Genomic DNA, 9,541 nt, shown 5'->3' on the forward strand with positions numbered 1-9,541 from the left:
CTTCAAGCTCCCAAGTAACCTCTCTCTCTTCATGATTACTCCAATGAATCTTTACGTATGGAATGGTACGCCGTCTTAGAACTTGCTCTTTTCGATCAATAATTCGCAGGAAAAATTCTTCATAGGTTAGATCTTCATGAACTTGTAATGGCTCATACTTTATCACACTGTTTGGATCAGATACAATACTTATTGGAACACCGTGCAGACGTATAATTCCATCAATATACATCTGGGCTAACTTATCAAGTGGAGTGCCAACTCAAAAGATAGAAAGTGAGCTGATTTAGTAAGCCGATCAACAATCACCCACACTGCATCATTTTTTCTTATTGTCCTTGGAAGTCCAGTAACAAAATCCATCATGATATGTTCTCATTTTCATTCTGGTATCTCTAATGGTCTTAGCAGACTAGCAGGTCTTTGATGTTCGGCTTTCACTTGTTGGCATACCAAACATTGAGATACAAACCGAGCTATCTCCTGCTTCATTCCATTCCACCAGAAGAGTTGTTTTAAATCTCTATACATCTTTGTACTACCAGGATGAAAAGAGAAACGAATTTATGGGCTTCTTCCAAAATTTTTTTTTTTAGTTCAGGATCACCTGGTATAAATAATCTATTCCCAAAATAAAGAGTTCATCTGTATGGAGTCTAAACTCAGTTCGTAATCCTTTCTCCATGTCCTTCTTAATCTGATATAAATGAATATCACTTTGTTGGGCCGCCTTTATCTGTTCGATCAATGCTGATTGTACCATTAAATTTGCTAACACATTCTTAACATCAGTACAAGTCACTTCAATTTGTAAATCTTCAAGATCCCTAAGAATTTATTGCTGAAAGGATAGTAGAGTCATCACATTCGCTGAGGACTTCCTATTAAGTGCATCTGCCACCACATTAGCTTTTCCAGGGTGATATTTAATATTTAGATCATAATCTTTTAATAGTTCAAGCCACCTTCTTTACCTCATGTTCAGCTCTTTTTTGAGTAAATAAGTATTTCAAGCTTTTATGATTAGTAAAGATTTCACATGATTCCCATATAAATAGTATCGCCAAATCTTTAAAGCAAAAATAATAGCTGCTAACTCCAAATCATGGGTCGGATAATTCTGCTCATAGACTTTTAATTGTTGAGAAGCATAAGCTATGACCTTATCATTCTGCATCAGCACACAACCTAATCCTTTCTTAGAAGCATCACTATAAATGACAAATCCTCCTTCATTAGATGGTAGGGTAAGAACTAGGGCAGATATCAATCGTTGCTTCAGATCTTGAAAACTCTGCTCATATTCACTGCTCCATTCAAATTTTATTCGTTTTGGAGTTAAGCGAGTCAGAGGAATTGTAATTTGGAAAAATTCCTTGACGAATATTCTATAATAACCAGCCAAGCCTAAGAAGCTTCTAACTTCCGTCACATTAGTCGGACGAGGCCAATTTACCACGGCTTCTATCTTCTTTGGATCGACTGAGATTCCTTCCTTAGATATTACATGGCCGAGGAAGACAACACTATCCAACCAGAATTCACACTTGCTAAGCTTGGCGAAGAGCTTCTCTTTTCTCAAGGTCTGAAACACGATCCTCAGATGTCTCTCATGTTCCTCTATATTTTTAGAATACACTAGGATATCATCAATAAAAACAACAATGAATTGATCCTGATACGGCTTGAAAATCCTGTTCATCATATCCATAAAAGCAGCCGGTGCATTGGTTAGTCCAAAAGGCATTAGTAAAAATTCATAATGGCCATACCTGGTTCTAAATACAGTCTTAGGTACATCTTCACCTCTAATTCTTAGTTGATGATAGCCTGATCGTAAGTCAATTTTGGAGAAAACTTGAGCACCCTGAAGTTGATCAAATAAGTCATCTATTCGTGGAAGAGGATATTTGTTCTTTATGGTTACCTTGTTCAACTCCCGATAGTCAATGCATAATTGCATGCTCCCATCTTTCTTTTTCACAAATAACACAGGAGCTCCCCAAGGTGATGTACTTGGTCGGACAAACTTTTTATTCAAAAGTTCTTACAATTGATCCTTTAATTCTCGTAATTCTACGGGAGCCATCCGATAAGGAGGTTTCGAAATAGGTCCGGTTCCTGGGGTGATATCAATTTTAAATTCAACTTCACGCTCTGGGGCCAATCCGGATAGTTCATCTGAAAAAATATCAGAAAATTCCTTGACAATTGGGATATCATCCAGCTTTATCTTTTCCTTCTCGACGTCTATTACATGGGCCAAAAATGCTTTGCATCCTTTCCTTAAAGCTTTTCTTGCGTTCATGATTGAGATAATACCCAAAGATTGTTTGGATTCCGTATTATGAACTTCGCCTTGAAAGAAGAATTGCTGTTCATCCGAAATTTGAAATACCACTCTTTTTCCAAAACAATCAATATGTGCATGGTATGAAGATAACCAGTTCATCCCAAGAATAACGTCAAAATCATACATATTTAGCTGAATCAAATCTGCTGCTAATTCTTTTTCTTCTATTTGGATTATGCAATTCTTGAAAATAATGTCAGCAACAACAATATTTTTAAAAGGTGTGCTAACATATAATGGTTCATTTAGTTTTTCAGGCACACAATTCAAAGAAGTAGCAAACTTGAGAGATATAAAAGAGTGTGAAGAGCCAGAATCGAATAGCACACGAGCATAAATAGAATTGACTGGGATAATACCTGTCACCACTTGATCATTTGCATTGGCCTCCTGCTGGTTTAAAGTAAACACTCGTGCGTTTCCTTTTTATTTTTGATCAACTGGTTTGTTAGATCTAGAGTCATCTCTTTTCTTATTTGGGCAATCACGAGCCATATGTCCTTTTTCACCACATAAGAAGCATGCTCCAATCCTCTTGAGACAAGGTCCATTGTGATTTTTTCCACAGTAGGAGCAGGATGAAGATTCTTTCTTCTTATCAGATTATTACTTTTAAAATTTTTCTGCTGATCCTTTAGATTTCCTGCTGATCTCGATCTCTTCTTATCTCCTCTTTCTAGTTCTGCTCTTTTCAATTCAGATTTCACTTTCAAAGCTCGCTCCAGTACGTCCTTATAGTTATTGAAAATATGAGAAGACAGATGGGATCGAATTCCATATCTTAGACCTTGTTCAAATCTGTTAGCTTTACTCCTTTCGAATTCCATAATCTGGAGGCAGAAGCGGCTAGCTCATTAAACTTGTTAGCATATTCTAGCACCGTCATATCATCCTTTTACTTTAAGGCTAGAAACTCATTTTCTTTTACCAATCTCATTGTCCCGGAAAGTACTGATCATAAAATATCTCTTTGAATTCTTCCCAAATGAGCTGATCATCATTGTTTCATAGGCAGCTTTTATTGCAGTCCACCAAAACTCGGCATTTCTTTTAACATAGGAATGGCTAATCGGACCTTCACATTCTCAGGGTATTGCAGGGCATCAAACATCTTTTTCATCTCTCGAATCCATGTCTTTGCAGCCATAGGATCAGATCCACCCTCAAATAGAGGTGGTTGAGCCTTCTGAATCTCTCGTAGTATGACTCCATAGATAATGTCGGTCGAGGAGCAGTCTGTGCCTGCTGCTGGATAAGCTGAGCCACCACTTGGCATACACCAGCAATGTCCGCTGTGTGGTCGGTGCGTCAGGAGCTCGCTCAGCTGGTTGATTGTCAGCTCCTCGTGACGTCAGTCTTGCTCCTCTTGCTCCTCTTGTCCTAGCGGCCATATTTGCCAAAGTCTCGCCCTCCCTATCGCTCATCGCTTCCTATTCAAATGTCAATCATTATTACGTTATTTTATAACAGAGTTACAATACAGTTAATAATTTAAGTCGGAGTCTAACTATGCGTAACCTAACTACTCACTGTTAGGTTTTAAGTTCTATCCTTGATTAAACCTATTGCTCTGATACCATAAAATGTCACGCCCCAAATCCGGAAATAACACGGCCATGCTATTGAGGGATGGACCCACGATAACACGAAGCCAAAATTTATCTTCTTAAATATAATAACAGGTGTATCACGAATAAATATAATAATAAAGTTCAATTCAAATATTTAATTAAACTAAAACTGGTTCAGAGCATCTAAATCCAAAGATAAAATAATCCAAGTCTTAAAATTCATAATGACTACAATCCAAAACATAAACTGAATTTCTAGAGCAAAATTTCTAAACTTGCTTTGCTGATCCCCAAGCCTGGATTCCCTTTCCTTCGGTCCTAGCCTTATTTCTCTATTCATGAAAAAGAAAACAAAAAGAATATGAGCTACACTAGCTCAGTAAATAGACTTCCGCTTCCTTACCGGATCAGCATAAGTTTTCTATGATAATGCATTATTTAGCAAATAATAATTATTGTAAAAATAATTATTTCATAGAGTATATAATAAAACAAGTTATAAGCTCATCATGCACGCATAAATCATGTATATTTCACAATTATGAATCGTAAATCATTTTCATCATGTATTCATGTCATGTTTCAAAATATTGCTCACAGACATTCGTGCTAAGGTCACTATTATACCCGTGAAGGGCCATGTTTCTTAATCGACAGAGTTCTTAATTCATGTGCCAACTTTATACCCGTTGGCAGGGTCATGTTTCGTGTGGATGCTAGCTCCGGATGTCGACCTTCCGAAGGGATTCACTCATAGCTATCTGAGAGCCTTTGAAATCATTTTATCTTTTTCTTAAAACATACATATACATAAATAGAAAAATAATAAAATTCATGCTTCATAATCATACTATTTTTATAAGACATATTCATGAAATCAATGCTCATAATAAAACATGCTTTTTCATATTACATATGCCGATCCTTATTTTATGAAAAATTATGATTTCATCAACAGTAATTCTTTACATAAAAGCATGATCATTTAAAAATAAATAAGGAGCATAAAATCCACTTACCTCGATCGTCCGGGACCTTTTAATCTTCCTTAAAAGAATCGGACAGTCCTATTTAAAATATTAAATCATCAATAAATTTTATTTCATATATTTAATAAAATTATAATATAAAGAAATGATCGATTTGGTGATCAGTCCACTAAATCTCTTCCTTCGACTCTAAACCGATCTAAGGTCATAGGTCCCTAGGTCCCTAGGAGTGGAGAAGATAGCCTAATAAGGGATTCATAGGATTTCTTGGAGAGAGATTTTTTTTTAGAGAGAGAAAGTAGAGAGAGAATGAATCCAATTCTAGAGAGAGAAAGACTTTAGAGAGGGATGAGAGAAACTTTCTCTTTTTTTTATTTTTTTTATTTTTTTTATTTTTTATTCTTATTATTTTATAAATATATATTTTTCTTTTCTTTTTTTTCTTCTTTTCTTTTCCTTTTTATTATTATTATTATTATTATTTGATTATATATTTTTTTTCTTTTCTTCTCTTTTTTTTTTTCTTTTCTTTTTCTTTTCTTTTTCTTTTCTTTTTCTTTTTCCCCCCGTGGCCTTCTTTCGCTGGAACAGGGGACCTAGAGGTCCCCGTTCCCTACGTCGGCCGTTCACGGCCACCCCTTGCCCGACGGTGGCCGGCGGCAAGGGCGACCTTCCCCCGAGTTCGGAGGGCCCGTACCGGCGGTCGGTGATGATCGTCGGTGCTGAAAAATTGGAGAAAAGAGGAGGCGAAAACAAGAATTTTCTTTTCCAGCAAAATCCGGCGACACCCGTCGCCGGCAATTGTGCCCACAGGATTGGAAAGAAGGGAGAGAAGAGAGGAAGAGGAAGGAGACCTTACCACAACCTCTGGTGACCCCCACCGGCGTGAAATCACGGCGAACACAGGTCGAGGAGTCCGGCTTCAAATGGGAAAATCGGAGAAAAATCTTCGGCAATCGTCGGTGACTGATGGATCTACCCTTAGAGGAGAGGAGGGGGTTCTTATAGAGCTCGTCCTAGGGTCTTTTAATGCCCTAGGACTCCGATTCTTGTTCGGAATCGGGGAAGAGGAAGACTCCGATCGGGAGTCTTCCTGCTCTATTTTTTTTATTTTTTATTTTTTGTTTACTGGGCTTAGTGGGCCGGATTTTTACTGGGCTTAGTGGGCTGGGTTATCACAATAGCATCCTTATTTCATTTTGATTTTCTGCCGAGGTGAGCTATTATTATGACAGACTTGGCTATTCTACAAACGCCCATAGTGGTTTCTTCAATCAGGTCACAACTGGTCACGATCTCATGTCCAACTCATATGCATAGTTGTATGCCAGCTCACTTACAGATGGCTCTCTAACCGTCTAACAGATTCTCCTAACGGCTAACAAACTCTAGAACGGCTTCATCATCTCCTCTATAAATAAAAGGTCAGGAATCCTCCATCGGTAAGTCCAATTCTTGAAAACTAAGAGAAATTCTGCCAGTAGAAAATCAAACCAAACTCTTGGATCCTACAGAGTTCTCCTCCAATTCCATTCAATTTCTCTTGCTCTTTCATTCTTTTCCATATTTGTTCTCAAGGCTCAAACTGATTTAAGCATCGAAAAATCAAGAACCGGAGGATCCCCATCTGTTTTCTTGACTGATTTTGTAGATTGAAGGAGTCTTCGCCAGATCGCAAGGATCGCTCCAGCCCAATTTCATCCAAGTTGATTCATTCTACTCCAGATTTCAAGTCCTAAAGTGACATCAACTAACAAAAAAAGAAGAGCCTCAAGAAGGCCATGAAACAAATATATTTAAGCACCGTAAAATCAATGGTTGTTCTTATTTCTAGCAAAACATAGCTACAAACTGCAACTATGGAACTGGCTGCCCTAAGGCTATCTTTACCTCTGGTTATTTATATTTATTGCTCAACTCCAACTCTTAAACAATAACTTCCCTGAGATAGTTGTATTCTTCGTGGCAGTCTATTGTTCTATCACATTCATAAGGTCTCCAACCCACTTGGGCTTGTCTCAGAGGAACCAAATTAACTCCATATTCCCCCCCTGCTAAGACTTTCCTGACCATATTTTGCCTTTCCTGGTTTGTGCTGCAATGTTCTAAAATGTCACCTTAGGGATTAAAATTTAAAAATGAACATGGCTTTCAGAAAATTTTCAATACATCTCTCTTGGTTCCATGTTAGAGACCACATATATTAATTCTACCTTGGACATTTGTTCTTCTCTTCCAAACGTCAGACACATTGTATGGCTAAGGTCCTGATGAGCATTGGAACGCATGTATAATTGTTTATATGCCCTCACACACACAAAAATGTAGAAGAATAAAAAGAAGAAAGAAGGAAAACAACAGAAACAACTTCATTTTAATTGTCTCATGGCCCCTCAGTGCATAACTATGGTTGTGTCAGAAATGGTCACCTTGTTTTTAGGAGTAGCAATTTTAGTCAGCCTATCGGGTATCCGACTCAACCCGACTTGATTGGAACCTGGGCCAGTATGGGTTCTAGAAAAAATACCCGAAGCGGGTTCGGGTCGGTTACGGATAATGGTACATCTCGATTCAAATCCAATCCGAACTCGATCCGATATAATCTTAATATATATCTCCTATTTAAAATTATAATAATTTTATATTATTTACATGTAGCCGATCTGACCCACCTAACTAGCCCCTCCTATATACCCACACTGCATCTCTACTTGACCCGATCCGACCTGACCCGAGGCGAGTATGGATATGGGGTTTTACTTATGGGGTGGGTACGGATATGGACTGACCTGAATTATTGCCATCCCTACTTGTTTTATCATTTTCTAGTTATATTTCTTCATCATAACTCATTGCCTATTATCAAGACTTTGGATTACTTTTATTGTTCAAGGCCATGGGCATCATTAAACATGACCTTGGTCTCTATAATGCATAACCTGTCTCAACTAAGATGGTCAAAACTGATCACTCTTCTTGTCCATTTTCATATACGTATTTTTCAATTGTACAAGATCAGTTACCCTGAGGAATTATTCTGTTATTTTGGTCTCCCTGCAATGCTTCCATATAATATCTGATTTTCTTGTTTTAAAAAAAAAAGGGGCAAAGTTCATTGGATATATAGGGACTTTCTCCATTCCTCTGGTTGTAATTGTTTGCCAAAAAAAGTAGGAAAAGAGGCACCCACATCTCTATGTAATCAACATGCTATAACATTGCCAACTTTCAGCTGTTTTGACGGAACCAGGCATGAAAAGGCAATATCAAATGATAACTCTATCTGGAGTGCTATTCTACATGCATGCTTGCTTATTTCATCTGAAGAAAGTGACGAATCATGATGCTTTTGTACCTTACAGTTAGGGCTCGGCAATGAGTTCAATTAATAATTTGGAATTTGTTCTTGTTTTCGTTCATAAATATTAGCCATCTCTGATACTGATTCATCCTTGTATATGATTATTGTCACTGATGATAGAGGATCCGAGCGACATTATATATCTTTAGTCGATCATACAGTCGCTTGAACCACTCTCTCGGATAGCCCACTGCCTCTACTTGCACCTCGTCGGAAAAAGGGTTGGCGTTGGCCACATCATATATCTTTGGTCGATCATGCTGAGAAGGGGGTCTAGATGTGACTAAAGTGGCAAATGAACAGCAAGTTGTCTCATCGTTACTGCTTTTGCTAAATGCTGGGGTTGTCCATGTTTGACTTGAAGGGGTTCATATTTAGAATGTGGACTCAACCTTCCTGTTATCAGATAGGAGCTAAGAAGAGGCCTGGTATAGCTTGACACAGTTATTGAAATAATTACATGATTAGTTAAAAACCCAACTTATAAAAATTCATGCATTCACCAATGGATATATGCTGTGAATGTTCATATCATTATTAATGCACATATATTTGCATCCATAATCCTGCATTTGTCAAAAATTGCATTCCCATTTAGATTAGCACGCTATGTTGCACGTGATGCTAAGTAGAAGCTTCCTTAGAATTTGCTTTGGTATAGGATATTTTAAGACTACTTAACTTCCAAATGATACCATCTTATGAAACTCGGGGCAAGATTAGGTTTCGCAGGTCAAACAGGTCTGGTGCTGGACAATGACATTGAGAATGCTGTCATGAGCCTGGAGTCAGAAGGCGGCAGCTGGTGCTGTAGATGGCATTTAAGGACATAATTCTCTTGGTGCTATGCCATTTTATTTAGACCAATGACTTGCATCAATTCAGGAATCCCCTTGAGAATATTGAAGATGTGGTAGTTCAACCGCACCATGCATGCAAACCAGCCCCTTACCTCCTCAGGACATCCTAGGGTTCCAAGGATCCTAAATTTGTTCAAAAGGTGTTGAAAGTGCAAGCATTCTGAACTCGCTGCACCAGCTGGCTCCAAGGCTTGCCTGCTTCCAACACTAGCGACCCTTTGCTTTTAGATGTGTGTTTCCTCGAAACTTGGCTCTCTCTCTCTCTCTCTCTCTCTCTCTCTCCACAAACACAAACACACATATACACATACACAGAATACACTAAATTAGTTAGAACCTTCCTTTGCTGACAACTTGAGAATAAGCCTCCAAACCGTGCACCCTCTGCCTATAAGAAATGAAAGCCA

This window comes from Elaeis guineensis, chromosome 1 (assembly GCF_000442705.2).
Source record: "Elaeis guineensis isolate ETL-2024a chromosome 1, EG11, whole genome shotgun sequence".
Lineage (NCBI taxonomy): Eukaryota > Viridiplantae > Streptophyta > Magnoliopsida > Arecales > Arecaceae > Elaeis > Elaeis guineensis.